The sequence below is a fragment of the Engraulis encrasicolus genome, chromosome 9, assembly GCF_034702125.1.
Source record: "Engraulis encrasicolus isolate BLACKSEA-1 chromosome 9, IST_EnEncr_1.0, whole genome shotgun sequence".
In the NCBI taxonomy this organism is placed as follows: domain Eukaryota; kingdom Metazoa; phylum Chordata; class Actinopteri; order Clupeiformes; family Engraulidae; genus Engraulis; species Engraulis encrasicolus.
The window spans coordinates 47,495,359-47,520,358 of record NC_085865.1 but is presented as its reverse complement, the minus strand read 5'-3'; the positions used below and the strand labels follow the sequence as shown (position 1 = coordinate 47,520,358).

General features: G+C 41.3%; 1 protein-coding gene and 2 long non-coding RNA genes across 3 annotated transcripts in view; 2 read left to right on the top strand and 1 right to left on the bottom strand.

Annotated features, from left to right (window-relative positions):
• The first annotated feature begins 8,998 nt into the window (after positions 1-8,998).
• LOC134455926 (uncharacterized) lies at positions 8,999-11,935 on the top strand. Its single transcript, XR_010036209.1, has 3 exons — positions 8,999-9,662; positions 10,610-10,690; positions 11,340-11,935. It is a non-coding gene; the product is annotated as an uncharacterized LOC134455926 (long non-coding RNA).
• Positions 11,936-12,041: 106 nt separating this feature from the next.
• Positions 12,042-15,669, bottom strand: LOC134455924 (uncharacterized). The gene is made up of 3 exons (XR_010036208.1): positions 15,591-15,669; positions 13,822-15,199; positions 12,042-13,320 (listed from the first exon to the last, which is right to left on the bottom strand). It is a non-coding gene; the product is annotated as an uncharacterized LOC134455924 (long non-coding RNA).
• A 2,616-nt stretch (positions 15,670-18,285) lies between these two features.
• Positions 18,286-25,000, top strand: part of LOC134455177 (P2Y purinoceptor 12-like) — a 15,585-nt gene continuing 8,870 nt past the window's right edge. Inside the window, exon 1 of the mRNA XM_063206211.1 lies at positions 18,286-18,475. The gene's annotated coding sequence lies outside the window, so the exon portion shown is untranslated. The remainder of the gene's footprint in view (positions 18,476-25,000) is intronic.

Here is a 25,000-nt window from a genome sequence, read left to right as displayed (position 1 = left end):
AAGTACCAGAAATTGTGTGTAAGCAATCGAGAAAAAAATGTAAAATGACTGCTTGTGTGTGTCATTTGAGAACAAAATTACCTTTTTAGAAGACAGTACATTGTTTTGAGACAAGACTTGAATTTTTCAGAGGTAGTGAGGAGTTTTGCCCGCTGTGTGTGAGGTAAGGAGATTTGTGTGTAGAGTTTTGAGAATTCGAGAACTGATTCCGAAAATTGTGTGTAAGCAATCGAGAATAACTGTAACAGCTAGCTTAGCAACTGTCAGCCAAACCCATTCAAACTCTACAGGACATTAGCGAACCCTGTTTTAGGAGCTAGCCACACTCCAAACGAACAAAGAGGCTTCTTTGCTACTACCACACTACAAACTTATATAATTTTCATGATGGCATTTTATGGATATTTTTTATAGATTTTTTGGGAGTTGTACTATTGAAATAAAACTAACCAAGTCAACCACATCGTGTTTTTCCTTTTCCTTATTCAAACCTCCGCGGTAGGGTATAGAAGAATAGAACACCACTGACCTATCAGGGCCAAGTACTCACTGAACTGCTGAAAGCACATTGACCAACCACAGTCCAAGAGCATAGCGCCAGCTCACGGACATTTCAGCCTGGGAGAACCATGCGTGTACCGCAGCCAGGGGTTGTTTTATCGCTGCACAGGGGGGCGTGGTGGCTACTTTTTTGTACTGCACCTCAGTTGAGGTGCTACTGTGAATCCCCCTTAAAAGATAGTTCCGGCGTAAAATGAAAGTTTCACCGTCTATTTCCCATGCCCCAAAATGTTTCTAATGATGAGCCATTCCGGGAAATGCTGCGCCGTTATGGAGTTAGCTTATTTTAAGCTTTTTGGCGAAAAACGCAGCCAATGCATCACGGCAGGGCCAATTTGTAAATATTATTTTCTGATGTTTCCCTGCTATAAACAACCTCAAAAACGCTACACACTTCATCACAAAGGTCTCGTCAATCAAACCGAGGCACAGAGAAGATAATCGGAACACACAGTCTTTCACTGGCCAGTGTTTTCAGAGGTTTCTCACTGTTGCAACTCTCTAGTCTGACCCGGATGCAGGCTACTCAATCAGGTGGCTAGGTAGGCTAAACATGGTCCGCGGTTCTTACACCGGCTGCGGCCGTAAAATGAAAAGCTGGAACCCCGACCGTTTTCACCGACTGCCACTGTCTAAACCAGCCATATTACGGGAATGGCTAATAGCATCAGAAGTGGACGAAACTGACATAAAAACCCGGAGGGATTGCGACTACCGTGTGTGCAGGCAGCTGATTTGAAGAGTTGTATGGAGAGTACAAGGCAGACTACTCTTACAAAGTAATTGCAACACGGTATGATATAACATGGATGAATTTGTCATATCACACCACTGGTGTTGTACTTACATCTGTAAGAGCACTTCTAGTACGACTTTATAATTCCTCCGTAGCCCTCCTCCGTTGCGTAATGGTCCACCATCTAACCTCGCGCGCCCACGTCAATTAGAGTCTACTTCACTGAAACTACTCTAGCATGCTTGACATCAACCACCCCGAATGCCTCAGGTCGCTCACAATTTCACTTGCCATCCCGCGCTAGTTTGTTTTGACCAGTGGTGTAGTCTACTTTTTTGTGGTGGGTATACTGTATTAGCCTGGCTCTCGCGAGACCCCGAGTGCTTCGTGCATCTTCGTTACACTTCGTGAGCTCGCACAGGGGTCTGGTTCAGCCTTGTCGAGCCCGAAGTCCTCGAGTAGAAAATAAACGTGCCCCGACCATTGGATAATGTCAATGAGCCCGCCTCTATGCCTAGATCCAATCATCGTGGAGTGAGGTGTTGACGGGTATGACGTAGCATCTTGCGCGACAACACTGTAGTGCTGCTAGCACACCCCACAGTCAGTGGCTAACACAACAACTGCGGACTGCATACTGTATGAACTCAGCGATTTCAAGTGTTACCAAAACTACCAAGCATTCATTCTTTGAAAGAGGAACAGAAAACAAGGAATTAGTTGGTGGCAAGAACGTTCTCGCTCTTCTTCCAATGATCCACTGAAGGAGAATGAGCAGGTCTACAGCGCAGCGATGTTCAGTCCTCAACTGTTTACAAGACCAACTTTAAGTGGGGATTTTAGTCGAGAGGTCTATGCCACATATAAATGGTGAGTGAAAACCTCTTGGTTGTTTCTAACGTGTTTTTGATGTGTGTGAAACTGACTGACATGGTAGGCTACAACTGTGAATGCCCCCATAGTGCCGGTAATTCAATATTGTACAAGCCTCATTTCCAGACCTCGCATGCTATGGTGACTGAGTGCTGTTGATCATAATATTATGCCAAGCACATTCAGACCAATTTGTTTATGCTAAGTTCGTGTTAAATTAAATGTACTATCCCCCGTGGTCGCTGTCAATGCAGCATGTCCCAAAACGTCTGCATGTGAGAGATGGAATGTTTATTTCACGACGACATTCTGACTTCAAACTCACCACGATGGCTTCCCCACAGATCTATACATATTGATATAGGTCTGTGGGCTTCCCCTTTTCACTTCTTGCCCTAGTTGTTAACCTGTTTCGATGGTAAAGACTAAACTAATCACAGATTTTGCATGGTTAAGACTTAAGAGACCCACTTCGCGTGGAAACAGAATTAACACAAGAGGGTACTGGAATAAAAACAGGCTGTGAGGCCTGTCACTCACCAGCTACTGGCAAGGACCCCAACTCTCCCTGTCAGCAGTACATTTAAAACTAAGTAATAGTAGCCTACTGCTGTTCAGGTCTGAGCCTTAAATAGGTATGAATTAAAATGCAGATACTAGGCCTATAGAGTCTTTAGAATTACAGTTGCCTTGTTTGCAGATTCTATTTTAACATTATGTGTGTCGTTTTCAGGTAGGCACGTCATGGCATTGGCAGCGTCTGCTGGGATTGTCATCACAGACCGGGTCATCCAGCTGCTACACATGTACAGTGGAAATTGAATTAGGCTCTTCCCTCACTTGTACTGTTGTAAACCATCAAATGAACACTCTAGGTAGACAAGACAGTGAGTTCAGTAATGGCTGGCACACAGGGCATGTGCACCACAAGTTTGGAGCCAGCCAGGTCATACGTGTTGCACCTACCACAATTCCATTTCTTTGGTCTTCTGTGTTGAGCCGGTTTCAAAATTCGCCTGTACAACCACATGCGTATAGTCAGAATCTACACTACACTACCCCACCAAGATCTAGACGTTACTGAAAAGTTGGAAATGTTATCAGGGTCTGCTGACAGCTGTACAGAATATGTGTACTTAAATACCAGACGTGCCACTTTCATTATACAAAGCCTAATGAGGCAGCAGTCAACCACAGTCCTTACATTTGACATCAGTTACAAATAACCTATGGTTTTAAGGTACTTCATGCTACTGGTTGTGAGTGAGGCTTTTTGTGACTGACTCTCCCTAATGACAGATTCATAGACATAATTGAACATGTAACACAGCATTAGTTCAGAATCTAACCATCATCCATTGGGAACAAAGAAGTGGAATCTTGTCACAATATCGATTCGAATATTGAACAACAAATGGTGTAAATAATGGTGTACACAAGTAATTGGAACAAATGTAAATACAATTTTATTGTGAAAAGAAAACACTATTTTTTTTCTCAATGTACAGTAATGAAAGTGTAAATAATGACAAATAAGATATCAATTTATATATACACATTCTTTTTTCTTTTAAATATTGGTTACTGGCAATGCAGGAAACATAGCTTACAAAATGTAGCGTTCTTGGTGATAGGTGATGTATTGTACAAAATGAAAACCCAAATGGTGACACACTCCTGAAATGTTGTAAGTTCTTTAAGGAAAATGCCTTGACATATTGTTCTGATATTTTGAAAGGCATGGAATCTGTGAGGGGATGTGCTGGGTCCTCTATGCTGTCGTTTCTTCATACACCTCCTGGCGTCAGACACAGGGAAATGAAGTATAAGAAGTATATTAGACAAACATTTCAGAAGGTTATGTGTGACAATTGTGGCTACATACAAGGTTTTGAACAAAAATAACACGGGAATTGATTGCAACACCTTTTAAAATATTTCTAGGTGACTTAAAGTTCATTAACAACAGGGTAGGCTACTTACTCTGTGTACAGAGTATTTTCCACCCACATGTTGCATTACTGCCCTTGTACATCACTTTGATCAAAAGCGTCTGTCAACTGTAATGTTATGAGGAGGAGTACAGTCTCTTAATGTAGAAATTAATGTAGGTTTAGGTGGATAGGGGTGCAGGACAGCACATATACTTTTCAGTTACTCTTACTAAGAATTCAAACATGTAACATTGGACACCTTCCAAGGCCACAGGTACAGGTGAGGTCAACAAGGGTCCTATTTACCTTGATAATAAGGTTCTCAGTCATTTCACATTCCCACCCTGATGAAAAAAACTAATTGTTTACACAAATGGGTTTTACACCCCTTAACAATACGGCTTTGCTTGCTTCAGTAATGTACTCTTTGCCTCTGCCCTACCAATGGATGTAATAAATCAGATTTATATAACCGTGGGTCTTGGGTTACCTAATAATGCAGAGAGAGAGAGAGAGAGAGAGAGAAAAAAATCACCATTGATCAATTCACAATGGCACAGTGTGTGTGTGTGTCCAAGCTTATGACCGTGAGCACGATTAACTTCGTCGTCCGATCAACTAGGGATGGTCACCTACAACTTCTCGAAGTGCTTAGCACACTCAAGAATCGACTATTTGAATTGACAACAGCTGAAGTGTTTGAGAATACAATCGCGCACAATAACAACGGAAAAAGTGCGACTGCATGCTCGTCTCGTCGAACCGTAATGCAGTTTCCAAAGTGTATAATAGAAACGCCCCATCCTGTCTTGTCTGACGTGAACAGCTCTTCATCATGCCATACAAGTTAATAGGACCCGGAGTTAATCGTGCACACCGGGAGTAGTTAATGCTGGCTGGTAATTTTTGTCGGAATAACATTTCATCGGTAATCATTTTCAGCGAAATACACATACTTGATTAGGTTGTATTCATCAACACATGTCACATTGGTTGTGCAGGCAAGCAGACGTCCATTTTGTCTGCAATATTTATCACCCCGTCAGAAACTGACAAACCCATGCCCATGATGTGTTCACTAAAAGAAAATATAGCCATTTCAAGACATCTAACTTACCATATCTTTGTTGTGATTTATCTGATGCAAACGATGGCACCAAATGAGTAGGCGCAGAGGTAGTCTAACAAGTAGGCGGTCCTCCTCCATTGGGGGCTGGTAGCATGCCGCTGTTTGGACAGTGCAGACAGAGTATTCGTGCACTATGTCGGATTGCCAACCAAAATCCACCGATGCCTTGTGTATTTTGTAACCGTCAGTGGTCAGATGTCGGACACAGGTGGCATACCACAGGCGGCTTGCCGTTCAAACGCCACCAATGATCCACTATACACATGCTAGCTGGACTGGAACTACTGTCAACATGCTAACTGCTCTGTTGTGGCTTCTATCGCGCGTCGCAGACAACTACGTCACGGCCCGTTTCGATGTGATTGGTTGAAGTAGTACGTCACTGTTACCTAATTTCTCCAATCACGTTCGAGCTTTTTTTGAATACACCCACGGGCTAGAACAGCAAGGTTACCACCATAATTCCAGATGGATGACAATCCATCTGCGCGAGAGTCAGGTTAATACTGTATATATGATGGTGAAACTTTCATTTTACGCCGGAACTATCCTTTAAGACATGACATCTACTTTCACCCCTGCTCACTAGGCTACCATGGCCCACTTGCAGCTCCCAATCAGGGACAGATTAGGACTACATGGTCCCCTGGGCCAGACAACAATACACTTTTTTCTGCTCTTTATCTGTTCTACATTACTTAAAGGGGTATGCCACTATATGCTACAATGCTACACGGATCCATTGACTTTCACTAGCTTAGCGACATATTCCCTCTTTTAACTTAAAGCAAGACAATGCTTAACATGAAAAATAAGACACTTTACCACCTTTATAAACCCCAGCCAACGATTTTAACTGTATTAAGCCCCAAAATAGTGGCACACCCCTTTAAAGGTACACTGTGCAGTGAATGGTCAAAAAATGTACTGCTGCTATTGAAACTTTTGCTTTTTTCATGAAAGTTTACTAAGTAAAAACTAATATTTTCTAGTATGGCCCAAGCACAGTCATTTTTGCAGCTAAAAATGGCTATTTCTGGACATTCAATATGGCGGACCATGGAGGGGGGTCTTCCTTTTCATGTATGAAAAGTGCAAAATTTCCAGTCATAATGAATAATTAGAATTTGATGGTGGTGGTAAGTATTCATGGAAAAGGTAACATTAGTAAATGGGTAGCATGAGTTCTGGAAATAAACAGCTAAAATCTTACACAGTGTCCCTTAAAGTGTGAATTCCTTTAATGTACTGTATACTGCAGTACTCTGTACTGACCCCCCTTTGGTCAAAAGCGTCTGTTAAATGTAATGTAATGTAATGTAATGTAATGTAAAAATGAGCTTACTGTCCACACACACTACATTCTCTTTGTCTATCGCACGCTCACAGTGAATCCTGGTTATCACACACACACGTACTCACATGTAGGCTGCTGCTGTAGTGGGGCTGACATACAGCTGATTACCACAAACCGGAGGCTGAGGAGCACAGATAGCAGACTCATTTCTCACACCACACACACACACACACACACACACACACACACACACACACACACACACACACACACAGAGGCACTTCTATTTTAAGACATGCAGACGAGCACACACACACACACACACACACACACACACACACACCCATTCCCGCCATATCAGTGAGGGTTGACCAGCAGTGACGGGTTTACCTTTTAAAATTAGGCCACAAGTAGGACAGCATACACACAAACATACGCACCACACCTAGGCACCACACCTACGCACCACAGCTAGCCCAGCCTATAGCATTTCCTGGCCCAGTGGTTTGCAAAGTGGGGGCCGGGGACATCTGGGGGCCGCGAGGAGGTGCTGGGGGGACACGGATGGTTGGCAGGAAAAGCAAAAAACAAAAATCTTTCAATGAATTAAATAACTAATGTACACCGACATAAACCAAAAAAATAAGCATAACAATATTCCCATTAGTTGAGAATTGCATTATAATAATCTATCTCTGACCAGTACAACTATTATTGTTCAGTTATGTTATACTGTATTTCCCAATGGGGCAATGGTGTGGCACAGACCATGAAAATGGGGCCTTGGCTGGAATATGGGGGGCCTTGCCATGGTTAAGTTTGGGAACCCCTGGCCTAGCCTAATCTAGCCTTCCCTAGCTATCCTTCAAAGGCCCTGCAAATACCGGTAACTCCCATTTGTGATACTGTCACTGTCACACTACAGTGATACTGTCCCATTTTTTGAAATAACCTCATATTACACCTCCCCTTGAGTTAAATAATTGAGCTTTACCTTTCTGCTGTACTTTCAACCGTTCTTTGAGTATGACCAAGCTAGCAGTTAACATTGAGTCCTATGAGACCAGTTAGCCGCCAGCTGGTCTCATTGGACTCAATGATAACTGCTAGCATGGAGGTAAAATTTGCACTGCCACTAACACTAACCAAATAATGCTAAGTGCACATACCACCCCTAACGGCCCACTGTCCACCCCTAACCTTCCGATAGAAATTGTATTTGGGCTTTTTTGAATGTTCTTTACTGTAATGAACACACACACACATACTTGTTTTGATGACATTTCTTTGGCAGCCTGTTTTAATGTGGTAGCTATGTAGCACAACCGCACATACGCGCACACACCCACACACACCCACAAAAGGAAACACACACACACACACACACACACACACACACACACACACACACACACACACACACACACACACACACACACACACACACACACACACAGCCAAACCTATATCTTTGTGGGGCCCTTGCTATCTTTGTGAGGTCCTTCCATTCATATTTACACTAACAAATTACAATACCCGAATGCTAAACTGTGCCCAAACCAAAACAATCCCTAATTACCCTGTCACAGTGAGGAAATGTTTTTACTTTTACTTTTACCACTAAAAACAAAACTACCCCAGCGAAAGGGGTCAAAACATGGGGGGTCCAGGATTTGGGTCCCACATGGAGCGAGGGCCCCAACATGCGGATGTGCTCCAATAGCAGTGGCCTCATGAAGTAGGATTGGTGCAGCAGTACGTACACGTACACACACCTTTGCGATACCCTCCCCATGACTGCCATTTATATGAACCCTAACGATACCCAGAGAATGCTAAACTGTGCCCACACCAAAACAGTCCTCAACCCTAAGCTGTCAGTGAGGAAATGTTTGTACACTTTCTCTTTTACCAGCAGCAACAAAAATACCAAGAAATCCCTACTAGATTTATGGGCCCCAAAATGTGGCCCCTCCACAAAGTACCATTAGGCTACATGTAAGAGGATTTACTACCTTAGAGGGGACATCTGGCCCCCACAATGGCTGCTATGTGTGTTTGCATAACACACACACACACACACACACACACACACACACACACACACACACACACACACACACACACAGAGCAAGACATGCGCATGCTGTCCATGTAGGTCATGGTTCTGACTTTCAGTTTGACATTTTGACCACAAGCAAAATTCGAGATCTGGGTTTGTGTATGTGTGCGTTTGTTTCTGTGTGCTTTGTGTTTTTGTTATTCGTATCCTTTTTATCCTATAACTCTTACCCTTTGATAAACATAGTTGTTTTCTTCTTTAATCCGAGATATCTTTTTGATTTTGTGAAGCACAATGTATGGAGAGAGATCAGTATCAATATTAAGAAATGAATGTCACACCACTCACCAATATATTTCGTGATCCACAAACAAATGTAATAAGATTCGCAAATATAATTCATACATTTCATGATCCACAAACAAATGTAACAACATTCACAAATATAATTCATGATGCACAAATGAATGTAACCCCATTCACAAATGCCAGCGCAGTTCTATTAATTTGCAAACCGGTCTACATATATTCGCAAACCCTATACATATTTGTGACTTCCATTGTATTTGTGTGTGGATTTTTGAGACTGTCCTGACGGTATTTGACACACAAATGTGCTCAGCCAATCACATCAGCCGGCGTTCGAGCGTAAGGTTGAAGACATTGCGCTTCTATTACGCAGAGAAGGTTACTAGTGCGAAGCCACCATAGATCTTTATACACCGATCCGAGGAAATAACCGGAAGTAGAGCCATTACTGAAGTGCTCCCTGACGTAAACTCGTAATTGAAGCGTATGAAGTTCCTGACTTTCACATCATCTTTGTACAAATATGTCTGGATCTGGACTAACGTGTGCCGTAATCGGATGTCACAATAACAGCAGAACGCTAAAAATGTGGAAAAAGAGCGTATGTGCGCTTCATAGTCCACAGTTTAAAGAGGATTGTCCTTGTTGTGTGCCCTACGGTGTACACCGCTTCCCCGGCCGTGCTGAGGGTGAAGACATTCGCAAGATATGGATTAAAAACGTACACCGAAAGGACTTTGCCCCCAAACAAGTATTCAATGGTATGTATTTTTATTTCTAGGTGGTTAGTGTAGTTAAGTAGGCCTATTGTAAGCCAGTGTCTATGTAACATAAACTGGTGGCAACAATTATTTAGCTTGGCTAGCTAACGCTAGTTACGATTATTTAGCATTCTTTCATTAATACCTAAGTTTCCCCAGGAGTGGGAAGAGCACCATGAGCCCCATGGTTATCTGTTCTGTGTGTCATGGTACATTTGTGTGCTTATTTTCGATTATTTGTGTATGTGTGTGCCCTTTGAAATGAAAATGTGACCCTGGCAACTTAGCTAATTCTTTTGTTATGCTAGCGGAGTTTTGGCAAGGCTAGCCAGGTTACACTGACTTTAATAAGAAGTCAGGCTAGGTTTTGGTAGCACCATGAGCCCCATGGTTATCTGTGCTGTGTGCCATGGTACATTTGTGTGATTATTTACGATTATTTGTGTATGTGTGCCCTTTGAAATGGAAATGTGACCCTGGCAATTTAGCTAATTCTTTTGTTATGCTAGCGGAGTTTTGGCAAAGCTAGCCAGGTCGTGTGACTGACTTCAATAAGTCAGGCTAGGTTTTGGTAGCTTTTGTTTTGTCCATAACCTAGCCCAATTTTATTTTCATCTCATAAATCGACCACCATGTTTGTATTTGTAATAATGTTTGGCATTTTATTGGAAATAAAGTGGCGGGGACAAGCTAGGTTAATCTCAAAAGTGGTAGGCCTATGGACATGTCCCCCAACACCCAGACTGAAAATTACACCCATGTCTGTAACCCTTCCTCAACAAAAGATAATTTTCGCTATCCAACCTCAGTGTACATGTCTTGCTTTGTCCTGTATTTTGTCTAATGTCTGTGAGAATGACTGCAGCCATGGCAAAGATAATTTTCTGTTTCATGTGTAACAGTCAAGCATATTTGTTTTTATCTCATCTTATTCCCACCCTCCTTAGGTGTGTGGAGTATACTTCCCTGACGGCAGACCAACGCAGGAACACCCATATCCCATATTTAATATGGGATATGAATATAGTGTAAGTTTACATGTATATAACAAATAACTTAGTGCTTTTTTTCGTAATTACCTTAACCATATGAAGAGTTCAGATGCAAAACCCCCTAAGTGCCTTTTCAGAAAATAATCTTAATTCATTTTTATTTAATACAAAGCTATCAAAATTGCCTATTTTTTTTTAAATTGTATTTATGTAATATAACTTTTTATATGTATTATCAAGTACATGAATGTAAACCAAACCAACAACAGGGTTCTCTAAAAATATAGACGTACAGGTCTTCAGAAATGGAGTTAGGGGGTTTTGCATCTGAACTCTTCATATGTTGTTAAAGTACTTTTGGAGCGATTTGCCTCCAGACGTTAGAGACTCTCCCATCTGCCACTACTTTTTAATCTAGGCTTAAAAAGAAAACACACACACATTTTCTTAACTTAGTTCTTGACTCTTAGTTGTTATGCTTTCTCTCCTTTAGGCACTGCTTTTATGTACCTAAATTGCCTTTCAACACTTGTGTCTTATTATTCCATGCAAGAGTCTACATCTGCTAATTGTAATATAAGGCAATGTGAAGTGAGATTTAAAGTGTTCTGTAGGACAGTGGCGTTGTAATTAACTGTTTTAAAAGCTGTTGGTGTTTTTTGTTCCTTCTTATATTTATTCTCAGAAAGCACTATCATGTGGAAGACCACCCCCGAAGAGGAGATGTCTCCAGCCCCCAACAGAGAGACTTGGATTAATGTTGAGAGGATTATTGTTCAATACGGTGCAGAAACACTTGGTTCAGTTATATGTATATATCAATCATCTTTCAAGAAATCCTTCATCCCCTCAGCTGTGACCATACTGAACAAGATATGAACTGTCCAGCTGCAGCATGAATGTATTGTGTGGTCGTCTTTTTTTTTTTTTTTTTGGTCAAGCCTTGTCTAATGTCTGTGAGAATCACTGAAGTCACGCCAAAGACAATTTTCTGTTTCATGGTTGTAACAGACAATAAAGTTTTATCTAATCTCATCATATCAATGAGAATCAGTGCACCTGACAAAGGTATGACATACTGTATACTGTAGGCTTAAGTGCTAAAGGAAAATGAATTAACCTTAGCGGTTTTGAATTGTTTATTTACACAGTTATTAAAATGCATACAGATAGTGAATGTAATATAGTTCAATACTGTGTGCTTACTCGATGGTGTTTTTTATATGTGCTGAACTGAAAAACAACCTAGCTACTTGTGCTCAATACACTAAATGACTCTTGCTGGTGTGTTTTTTACTAGGCAACTTGTTATTAATTACTAATGTTCTTAATGTCATTTCAATGCAGCTCTTTGTGAGAAATCTGGGCAGCCATGGCCTAGTGGTTAGAGAGTTGGTCTTTCAATCTAGGGGTTGTCGAATCCCCCACGACCTCTCCCTACACCTCCATCCATGGCTGAAGTGCCCTTGAGCAAGGCACCTAACCCCACATTGCTCCAGGGACTGTAACCAATATCCTGAAAAATAATAGTTGTAAGTCGCTTTGAACAAATGAAAGCGTCAGCTAAGTGAAATGTAATGTAATGTAAAATCTTGCTGTAGTGTGTTGTGGAATAGACACAGGAGCTGACCTGTGGTGTCCAGTCTTAACAGAGAGCTGGTGCCACTGTCACACATTCAATTTAATTAATCATTATCCCCCTTATATTGATTGGGAAATGTTATACTGGCTTTTTTCATTACCTCCTGACTATACCAGACATCATTTTATCATTACCTCTGCCACATAATATGCGATTGTCTGAGTTTTGCAGTCTGTTTGTTCATCGCTGGGTGCACAGCTTGCCACTAAGGGGCGCCAAATCCTTACTTATTGCTGGAGACGCTACCACAAGGAGAGGACGGGAGGTGATGTCTTCTAAAAGGGCTGTGGTTAAGTAGCCTAAGCAATCAGCTGGTGCAACCCACTGTCTTAACACTGCCTCAAAATATCAGTTCTTGCAAGGCACGATTTACATGGTGAAATTAATGACATGTTGAGGCCAACAAGGCTTTATTTTATCAGTTAGAGGGACACTGCAGGAAATGGTCAAAAAGGGTGTGTCACATTAAAAAACTGTTTATTTAACTTGTGAGTGTGCGGCACCTCTCTCCTTCTACAATTGCTTTTTCTGGTTGCCAGCACCTCTGTTTCTGGTGTGCGTTTTGCACCTCCACTCATCAAAAAGGGTACTGCAACTATACTGCTCATTGTAACTGGGTTGCCTATTGCCAAATTTGATGAAAGTATATTTCATGAAAGTTTACTAAATAATAAACTCAGATTTTCTGTTATGGCCCAAGTACAGTCATTTTTGCAGCTAAAAATGGCTATTTCTGGAAATTCAAAATGGCAGACCATGATGGAGGAGATCCCCCTTTGTATGTATGAAAAGTGCAATTTTTCCAGTCATAATGAATACTTAGAATTTGATGGTGGTGGTAAATATTCATGAAAAATGTAACATTAGTGAATGAGTAGCATGAATTCTGGAAATAAACAACTATAAATCTTGCAGTGTCCCTTTAATGACAGGTTTAAAAAAAAAAACACACACACACACCTTGCTTTCTGATTAGGCCTAGCCTAGAGAGAGAGTTTCCCCCAGCACCTTAGGCCACCTTGACCTGAAAAGATAAAGATTCCCTGTTGTTAACGTAGGCCTATTTTCTAAAGATAGATATAGATATATATGCATGCCTGTTTTAAATTAACAACCGGTCAAATGCTGGTGAAAATTCAGGTTCTTAATTCATTCGCCAGTTATATTTTCTTTGTTTTGTTTTTACTTTGTTACAGTTTTTGCCTAGGCTACTGCTTAAACACAATAGGCCGATGCTTAAACCAAAGTAGCACATTGTTCAGTTGTTGGTACTATAACTTAAACACATGCTGCTTTACCTTAATCAAAAGTCAAGCATTACACTTTCAGCTGGTATCTTTGCAAAGCACTTGCTCCTTTACGCAACACACACACTCCGGCTGTCTGCACACCATTTTATACACAAGACACTTTGTTCAAAAGTAAATTCTCAGAGTGTCATTGTGAAAACACGTCTGTTTTAAAAAAAACACACACACACTGGATGTATGACAAGATTTAGACACAGACAATAAAACACATGCACCGTTTTCAACCATTTGATGATCTGGTTATTAGGCCCATGTCCCCCGGCACTGTTGAGTTTCAGCAACTTCTGAATGTGTGCTCTGGGGTTGAGTTTGATGTAGGCCTACAGTACAATGCAAAAAAATACAGTACAATGCAAAAAAAGTGTTGTGTTCAGGAAGTCTTTCCAACGTTTTACCTGTCAGGGCAATCACTGTGTGTCAAGCAGTACAAAATATCTTGGGCATATTATCGCTGACAAGTTGGAAGATGATGCTGACATGTAGGCCTACAGACAGGGACAAGTGTAGTGTATGCCAAACATGTTTGTAAGATTTCAAGAAGGTTACACAGGCCTGCACAAATAGTCAAAATGTCATCAACATGTTTTAAACAACCTGGAATTACATTACTCAAAATTTTGAAGCATTTTAACCTTCTTATTGCACGTTCAACATGAATTCGGACATTGGCGAGACGGCGGGTTCTTGTGACTTCATGTTCTGATAGTTGTGTACATCCACGTGTAAGTGCTGGAATAGCCAATGTCACTCCTGGAGGAAGAACATCTCCAATTGTGAATCCCCGGTCTGTCAAAATCTGATCACCAAAAATCAAATGTGACAGAAATCCACAGTTTTTTGTGATAAAAATGTCACTAGCTCTGGCACCAAACAGTTTTGACACAATACATCACAAAACCATTGGGGGGCTATGCAATAGAGGACTTTGTAGGTGTTGTGATGCTTATAGTTGCTGTATGTTTTTGCTCTTTTCCCCAAGTTCTTCGGTCTTTGGACAAATATTTCAGTGCAATCTATGATGCATGTTGCATTGGGATAGTGTTCAAGAAAACTTGAGGGTCTTACTCTATTCAGAGTGTCTCGAGGGAGCCAAAAAAAAGATTTTCCCTTGGGAAAGTGTTGCTCTCCACATTGCGAACATATCACAGGCTGTAGTTCTGCTGATCCCAAATCTGTGAACATTAAGCCAAGCCGAACCCTCATTAGGACCAGCAGTAGCTGTTCATGGACTGTTAATTTGAACGTCTTCGACTGTGGAAGAAAGCCAATGATGGTGTTCAAAAGTTGCCAAAAGCTGATGATGTCTAGTCCAATGTAAAATGTTGACACTTTATCATCCATGTCATGAGCTGACAGTGATGGTGTAGGATCTGTTTGTGTGCTTGCATCTTTTGTTGACTTCATCGAACAATAATCATGATCACTACGCTCTGGCCACTGAGTGCCAACATCACATTGGTGTGGAGACAGACTATCCTCCAAGCTATGCCCTACTTCGGTATCAGAATTTGTCACAGGAGGCTCATCACATGGTCTCTCTGTTGGGGGCTGGAGACATCTCTTTGTGGGTGGTCTTCCACATGATGGTGCTTTCTGAGAATAAATATGAGAAGGAACAAAAAACACCAACAGCTTTTAAAACAGTTAATTACAACGCCACTGTCCTACAGAACACTTTAAATGTCACTTCACATTGCATTATATTACAATTAGCAGATGTAGACTCTTGCATGGAATAATAAGACACAAGTGTTGAAAGGCAATTTAGTTACATAAAAGCAGTGCCTTAAGGAGAGAAAGCATAACAACTAAGAGTCAAGAACGAAGTTTTTTTTTTTTTTTTAGCCTAGATTAAAAAGTAGTGGCAGATGGGAGAGAGTCTAACGTCTGGAGGCAAATCGCTCCAAAAGTACTTTAACAACATATGGTTAAGGTAATTAAGAAAAAAGCACTGAAGTTATTTGTTAAATACATGTAAACTTACACTATATTCATATCCCATATTATGGGATATGGGTGTTCCTGCGTTGGTCTGCCGTCAGGGAAGTGTACTCCACACACCTAAGGAGGGTGGGATAAGATGCGATAAAAAATATAATTGACTGTTACACATGAAACAGAAAATTATCTTTGCCATGGCTGCAGTCATTCTCACAGACATTAGACAAAATACAGGACAAAGCAAGACATGTACACTGAGGTTGGATAGCGAAAATTCTTTTGTTGAGGAAGGGTTACAGACATGGGTGTAATTTTCAGTCTGGGTGTTGGGGGACATGTCCATAGGCCTACCACTTTTGAGATTAACCTAGCTTGTCCCCGTCACTTTATTTCCAATAAAATGCCAAACATTATTACAAATACAAACATGGTGGTCGATTTATGAGATGAAAATAAAATTGGGCTAGGTTATGGACAAAACAAAAGCTACCAAAACCTAGCCTGACTTATTGAAGTCAGTCACACGACCTGGCTGGCTTTGCCAAAACTCCGCTAGCATAACAAAAGAATTAGCTAAATTGCCAGGGTCACATTTCCATTTCAAAGGGCACACATACACAAATAATCGTAAATTAACACACAAATGTACCATGGCACACAGCACAGATAACCATGGGGCTCATGGTGCTACCAAAACCTAGCCTGACTTCTTATTAAAGTCAGTGTAACCTGGCTAGCCTTGCCAAAACTCCGCTAGCATAACAAAATAATTAGCTAAGTTGCCAGGGTCACATTTTCATTTCAAAGGGCACACACGTACACAAATAATCGAAAATAAGCACACAAATGTACCATGACACACAGCACAGATAACCATGGGGCTCATGGTGCTCTTCCCACTCCTGGGGAAACTTAGGTATTAATGAAAGAATGCTAAATAATCGTAACTAGCGTTAGCTAGCCAAGCCAAATAATTGTTGCCACCAGTTTATGTTACATAGACACTGGCTTACAATAGGCCTACTTAACTACACTAACCACCTAGAAATAAAAAATACATACCATTGAATACTTGTTTGGGGGCAAAGTCCTTTCGGTGTACGTTTTTAATCCATATCTTGCGAATGTCTTCATCCTCAGCACGGCCGGGGAAGCGGTGTACACCGTAGGGCACACAACAAGGACAATCCTCTTTAAACTGTGGACTATGAAGCGCACATACGCTCTTTTTCCACATTTTTAGCGTTCTGCTGTTATTGTGACATCCGATTACGGCACACGTTAGTCCAGATCCAGACATATTTGTACAAAGATGATGTGAAAGTCAGGAACTTCATATGCTTCAATTACGAGTTTACGTCAGGGAGCACTTCAGTAATGGCTCTACTTCCGGTTATTTCCTCTGATCGGTGTATAAAGATCTATGGTGGCTTCGCACTAGTAGCCTTCTCTGCGTAATAGAAGCGCAATGTCTTCAACCTTACGCTCGAACGCCGGCTGATGTGATTGGCTGAGCACATTTGTGTGTCAAATACCGTCAGGACAGTCTCAAAAATCCACACACAAATACAATGGAAGTCACAAATATGTATAGGGTTTGCGAATATATGTAGACCGGTTTGCAAATTAATAGAACTGCGCTGGCATTTGTGAATGGGGTTACATTCATTTGTGCATCATGAATTATATTTGTGAATGTTGTTACATTTGTTTGTGGATCATGAAATGTATGAATTATATTTGCGAATGTTATTACATTTGTTTGTGGATCACGAAATATATTGGTGAGTGGTGTGACATTCATTTCTTAATATTGATACTGATCTCTCTCCATAACACTGAACTGTCTTTACATATGAAATGTGCTATACAACAAACCTGCCTTTGTTTTGTGTGTGTGTGTGTGTGTGTGTGTGTGTGTGTGTGTGTGTGTGTGCGTGCGTGCGTGCGTGCGTGCGTGCGTGTGCGCGCGCGCGCGTGTGTGTGTGTGTCTGTGTTATTTTGTGCGTGCATGTGTTTGTTTATGTGTGCGTGTTATTGTTTGTGTTTGTAAGTATGTGGGGGTGGAGCTGTGAGTGTTTGCATGAATGTGTGTTTGTGTTTGTGTGAGAGACAGAGAGAGAGAGAGAGAGAGAGAGAGAGAGAGAGAGAGAGAGAGAGAGAGAGAGAGAGAGAGAGAGAGAGAGAGAGAGTTTGTGAGTGTGTGTGTGTGTGTGTGTGTGTGTGTGTGTGTGTGTGTGTGTGTGTGTGTGTGTGTGTGTGTGTGTGTGTGTTGTCTTGAATGAGGCCCTGGCTGTCTGCCACTGGCACCAACTAATCAGGAGACAATAGAACAGGAAGCAGTGACAAGGAGTGTGTGTGTGTGCGTGCGTGCATGTTTGTGTGTATGTGTGTGTGTGTGTGTGTGTGTGCGTGCCTTTGTCCGTGTGTGTGTGTGTGTGTGTGTGTGTGTGTGTGTGTGTGTGTGTGTGTGTGTGTGTGTGTGTGTGTGTGTGTGTATTTAAGACCATTGCTTGTTTCATTAGAAGGCTTCTTCAAGACTTCCTGTAATGTTACAGAAGCTGTGGCATCCCCACACACCACACACACACACACACACACACACACACACACACACACACACACACACACACACACACACACACATACACATACACACACACACACGGACAAAGGCACACAATGCGGGGCATGCTCTCTCACACACTTGCACATATGCTCACTCACACACACCAGCCCACACTCTCTTGGCGACAGCTGCCGGGGACTCCACGTCATTAGAATACAACACACACACACACTCTCTAAGGTGTTGAAATACACTCACATACACACACACACTCTCTCTCTGTTGGTGGGATACACACACAAAGCTCTGAGTAGTTGGAATACACTTTGCACTGTTGGAATACACAGCGTTCTGCATCGGTAAGTTTACACAACTTGTATTTAATATATTGCAGTTCACATTGTACCGTATGTCACTTTTAGGATTCACATATATCACTTATAGAGTTCCGATACATTCCAGTTTTATAATATATTAGGAATTCACATATACTGTAGTTTACTTTCCAAATGAACCCAAAAACAAACATTTTCAACACACACTATTGTGTCTCTATTTTTGCTTTTTTAAATATAGATATACAGTATATATCTTAAATGAGCAATTACTCAATTACTCAAATAAGGACCACTAAAACATTTGTTCTGAACCCATAATGTAGTACAGATAAGGTTTTATTATAATGTATATGCGGATGTTGTTACTTGTGATTAATGTGTGCTTGTATTATGGTTAATTGTGAGTAGCCTATGTAAGCGTGGTCACTGGAACAGATGACTTTTCCGTCTGGATTTGAAAAGGGGGGGAAAGAGAGTTTGTGTTTGTTTTGTCCAGATGGGAGTGTGTGTTTCAATGCAGTAATGTACGCATGTGATTGCGTCAATGCAGGAATGTACACATGTGCAGGGCTGCCGCTAGACATAAGCAGAGTGCGCTGGGTGTTTAGGGCACCAACCAGTGCTTGGGGCATCAACCACTTTGCCCCCAAAATTGGGGCCTCTTACAGGAAATTGAGATTAACTAAAAAACGTCATGAAAAAATATTGAATTACATTACAAAACATATATTTACTAGTTAGTATATTATTATTGTTGTTATTATTTAATTATGAGGGGGAGCTTCTTGCTTGTTATGCTTAGGGCCTCCAAGACCTTAGCAGCAGCCCTACATGTGATTGTTCAAATGAAGTGTCCTTGTCCTGATTGGGGTTTGATATGCAGCTGTATTTATTCCTCATGGGCGTTTGTCAAAACAACAATGCAATAATGTTTACAATGCGATATTGTTTCTGTTTGTTTTCTTCTAATGAGTCTGTTATAATTATAGACTGTGTGGTTATACTGCAGAGTGTGTGGTTTATTTTATAGTGCAATAATGTATAGCATGTGTTTGTTAAAATGCTGCAGTCAGTGATGGGCAACCTGTCGTCAGTAACAATCCAGTGCCACTTATTCCAAAAGACCGGCTCAATTCATCCAGGTGATTGGCCTAATTAACTCTTAAACAGCCAGGCAACTAAGCAGAGCTCAAGTGATTTAGGAAATCACCCGGTTGAAACCAAGGCCTCGTTTCCCGATAACGATGGTTCTTAGCCTTACGTGTGTCGTTAACCAGTGATCCTACGAATGTTCTTAGATTTCCTACGACTGTTTCCCAAAGACACTCGTACATGAACGCGCGTGCACAGCCTCTAAGATCATTCGTAGCGTCGCTCTTAAGGATCGCTGTCCACATATGTGGTGCTGAAGTGTCCTCGGAGTGAACTGCGCCGTCATGCTGCTAAACCATTTACAAAATGTAAGGCGTGTATCAAAAGTTGTTTTCTATAAGGGTGAGACTACATTTGTAGCAGTTTGCAACTATCGGCAGGAGTTATTGTTGGCAAATGAAATAAAATGCACACACACAATGAAATCATGCAAAACCATGAGATACGCCGTTAAACCAGACAAAGCGCGTGCAGTTGGCTACCGTGCTTAATATTTAAGAAGACAAGTAGGCCGAGAAGTTCCAAATTGGGATGCGCATTTGGGGAGTGGCGCGCAAAGTACCGCGCACTTAAGGCTTTAACAACTGTGAGGAACATTTTGCACGGCAGTCTGCTGTTATTAAAACATAAAATCTACACGAATCCCCATCGCTGCCTTTTTTATGTCATAGTTTACCCTTAGCCTACAACTATCGTGTCTTTTCTGCGTCGCCTTCCCTTTCTTAGGGTATTTGAAAATGAAAGAGGGCGCAACGACTCGCTGACCGATTTTCTTTTTTTAATGTCTCTGGTCGCCGAAGCCCCCTATTTATTTTGCGTGTGGATGCCTTGTTCTTGTTCACGAAGCACCCACACAAATTATGATTGATCACAGTTTAATAATGCCCTGATTTATCAAACACAGCTGAACTATTTTACTGCCTGTAAAATATTTTCCAAACACATTGCTTTTATTTTACACACTTACACAATTAATGTTACCTTCTTATTCTCGTTACAGTGTCAACTGTGGTGCCATGATATTTAGGCTACACTCCCGTCTTAAAACATCAACTTGAAGCGCAAGTTTCCTCTTTTCCTGTGGGTGTCTCCACTGTGCCATGCCACTCGCGTGTTAAAACAGCAATCTTATGCGTAAATTTCTTCTTTTCCCTTCATATCCTGTGGTTGTCTCCACTGTGCCATGGCGTTACGATCAATCTTAGCGCGTTAAAGTGTACCTCCGGGATTTTGGACACCAGACCTCATTTCCGAGTCAGCCAGGGTGTAAACAATGTGTCCAGAACGTTTTTTTTACATTCCATGCAGTCCTTGTGAATTCTCATATCCATGATGCTAAGCTAGCGCAAGTGAACGGCAATTGGTAGCCTGCCCCCAAAAATAGTCTTATCCCGTTTAAACAACATTCAAAACAAAACCGTTATTATGCCATACTGCAAGTGTAAATGTTTGTCTTAGTAGAATGAAGTTTGAAATTAAACCAACCTTGCACTGCGTGGATTTTGCCATGTTGAGAGACTATTTTCTCGGGGTCGGCGGAATTTTACTTTGCTCTCTTCAGTTGTGATGTAGCCCACCCACCCACTTCAGGGAGCCGCAAGAGACATTGCAAATCAAGGCTAGTTCTACAACTGCTTTCGGATCGAATAGTGGATTAAAACCCAACGACATCGCACCATGGTACATCTGTGTGTATATACCAACTGCAATAATAAAGCCCACAGATGGGTATCGGCAAGTTTCCATTGGTTTCCAGTGAAAGATGTTGAAAGAACCAAACTCTGGCTCCTGGCTGCAGGGCTACATCAACACACCGATGGAGACGCTCCGTAGGCTACCCCGGTGCTTTGCAGTGACCATTTCAGTCCTGACGACTTCACAAAGTCCTTCTCGAAGTCTAATACCTACACGGAAAACTCTTAAAGTGTCCGCGGTGCCAACAGCATTCCCAGATCTACATTTTGTGGCACGCACCAACAGTCTCCGAAGAACAGGTGTGTTGCTATGCTTTCTGCTTCTATGATGGTAGCCCAGTGGCATAATGGCATGTTGGCAATCCTTTTGGATTGGCATGTTGTAATGCTTTACTGTTATTTTGTGTAATTGCTGTGACAAATGGCATTAGACATGACTTGCCGTATTCCTATGGATTCATAAGTTACGCAACGCTATGTGATCTGGCTTGACATTGTGGAATATGTCACTCGTAACTCTAGTTGTTATTACATGGAATGTTTTTTGAGAAGAGATGGAATGGAAGGATGAAAGGGATTTAGAAGAGATGGGTGCACAGTTCTGTTCGCCAACATCTAATGCTCTGTAGACACACGGGTCATCTAGTAACAACCAAACATTGTCATGGCATATTCAATGTTACGAAAGGTTGACAAAGTCGGACAGAAAGCATTACTCTTGGTGTTTGCGAGCGAGGTCAGGGAGAGGGGAATAACGTTCACTTTTGCAAACTTTTTGGATTTGCATGTTGTAATGCTTTACTGTTATTTTGTGTAATTGCTATAACAAATGGCATTAGAAATGATTTGCCGTATGGACTCATACGTTACGCAACGCTATGTGATCTGGCTTGACATTGTGAAATATGTCACTCGTAGCTCTAGTTATTATTACATGGAATGTTTTTTGAGACGAGATGGAATGGGAGGATGAAAGGGAGAAGAGTGTGCGTTCTGTTCACCAAAATGCTGTGTAGACACACGGGTCATCTAGTAACAACCAAACATTGTCATGGCATATGTTTCAATGTTACGAAAGGTTGACAAAGTTGGACAGAAAGCATTACTCTTGATGTTTGCGAGCGAGGTCAGGGAGAGGGGAAAACCGTTCAGTTTTACAAACTTCAAAGATGTTGGAGTTCGCTCTATGGAAAAGTTATGGATGTGTCAAACGAAGCTAGGATTTGTACTAGGAATATCACTCCGCGGCTGTCAAGCTTTCAAATCAGGGAACACAAATTGCTGATGGTGATCAAACATGATTGCAATGTTGGTTTAATTTCAAACTTCATTCTATCAAGACAAATATTTACACTTGCAGTCTGGCATAATAATGGGGTTGTTTTGAATGTTGTTGCAACTGGATAAGACTATTTTTGGGGGCAGGCTACCAATTGCCGTTCACTTGCGCTAGCTTAGCAACATGGATATGAGAATTCACAAGGACTGCATGGAATGTGAAGAAAACGTTCTGGACACATTGTTTACACCCTGGCTGACTCGGAAATGAGGTCTGGTGTCCAAAATCCCGGAGGTACACTTTAAGACTACTCCAAACCACTCGTGGATTTCTCTTAGAGTTACGTGTCAACCTGCGATGGTTCTTTGCTAAGTTGGCTTTGGGAAACGCTCCGTGAGCTCTACGATGGTGTTACGTGTGAACTTAAGTAGCACGTAGCGTTAAGTAGTACTTAAGGCCCTTTCGGAAACGAGGCCCAGGTCATTTGGAATATGTGGCACTGGATTGCAACTGAATCCAGGTTGCCCATCAAATGGTAATAAAAGTAGTAGAATAGAGTTATTTTATTGATCCCCATGGAGAAATGCATGTGTCAAATTGTTTACACATAATACAAATATTGCACATAATGAGCATTACAAGATAAACATAAACACAGCAGACAATATGACAGTCAAAAAAGAGGAATTCTGACATCTGATTCTTGTATTCGCTGTAGAAAGTATTTATGTTTTTCTATAGTATTGTCTCTTTGTCTGTTTGTGTGTGCGCGTGCATGCGTGCGCGTGTGTTGTTTACAGTACATACTGTAAGTAATAGGTGTGCTGTTTGTCAATAGATGAAGTGTGTGTGTGTGTGTGTGTGTGTGTGTGTGTGTGTGTGTGTGTGTGTGTGTGTGTGTGTGTGTGTGTGTGTGTGTGTGTGTGTCTACAATAGCAATGATCTTAGGTGTGTGTACTATAGCCACTTGTGCAACGTGCTTGCTCTGAATATCTGAAATTTACTTTTTAATGAATTTCTGAACTTTAACTTCACAATATGATATTTTTTGAAAATATATATTTTATTTTTCATTACAATCATTCATTACAATTCATTACATCCATTAGTCATTACAATATTTTTTGTAGCTATCAACAGCAGGCTAATACAAAATTTAATATTATAATGCAATACTTCTAGTCTATATTCATTTCCATAAATGCAAACATTCTGGTAGATATGCCTTCGTCATCAAGCACATGGAGATATCCCATCTTGTGGAGTTGTACCAAGTATTTCTCTGCTTACAAGTAGCCTAGTTTTACAGCAGTTCAATCAATCAATCAATCAATCAATCAATCAATCAATCAATCAATCAATCAATCAACGTTTCTTTGCAAAGCACAACATCCCATCTACACAGTGGACTCAAAATGCTATGCATTCAGACACACACACACCGGCTCTGAAGGCTGCCATGCAAGGCGCCAATTGTTTGGCGTTCAGTGAGAAAGTGTCCACACACACACACACACACACACACACACACACACACACACACACACACACACACACACACACACACACACACACACACACACACACACGTCACACACACACACACACACACACACACACACACACACACACACACACACACACACACACACACACAAATAAGAAAAAACAGTTTTGAACTCCTGAAACCCTATCTGTAGTCCAGAACAAGGGGAAATAGTTTGGTATGCAAGTATGCAAGACCCACTGGATTAGTCTCTCCACAGCCTTCAAAGGGTGGGCACTGGTGTGCCTTGAAGGTATTCCAAGTGGGCCTTGAAATCGTTCAATTTATTGAAATGTATTGTTTATTGGGTCAGGGGCCTTGAACATTTGTGGAAATTTCAAGTGGGTCCAATTTGGAATCAGTTGGGAACCCCCCGTCTGTCTCAATGGTCCTCAAAGTGTGGTCTGTGTGATACCTCAAGGAGTCTGTGAGGGGGTTTCTACAAATACAGCTAGCATTACCAAGGCAAGTTAGTGTGGGATATATTTGTACATTTATTATAATCCTAACAATATCTAAACTATTTCTCTGACTACAATGGTATGCCTGTAATTTATACAACAAGTAAGCAATCTGAACGTAAATTTGCAGTAGCTAAAACTTGTAGCAAGAGCAAGTCCATCAAATCATCACCCTGAAAAAAGAAAATAGGACGCAGTGGTCCTCTGTCTGTAAAAGTTTTATAGAAACAATAGTCTGCACATTTCTGTTTGCCCCCCAGTGTCTTAAATTCTTAAAGTGTGGACAACGCTGTTTCCTGTTGATATCCTATGTGTGTGTGTGTTTGTGTGCGTGTGTGCGTGTGTGTGCTTGTGTTCCTCTCTTATCACAAATGTCTAGACTGCGTAGCTCCACGTAGTACAAATGCATCATTT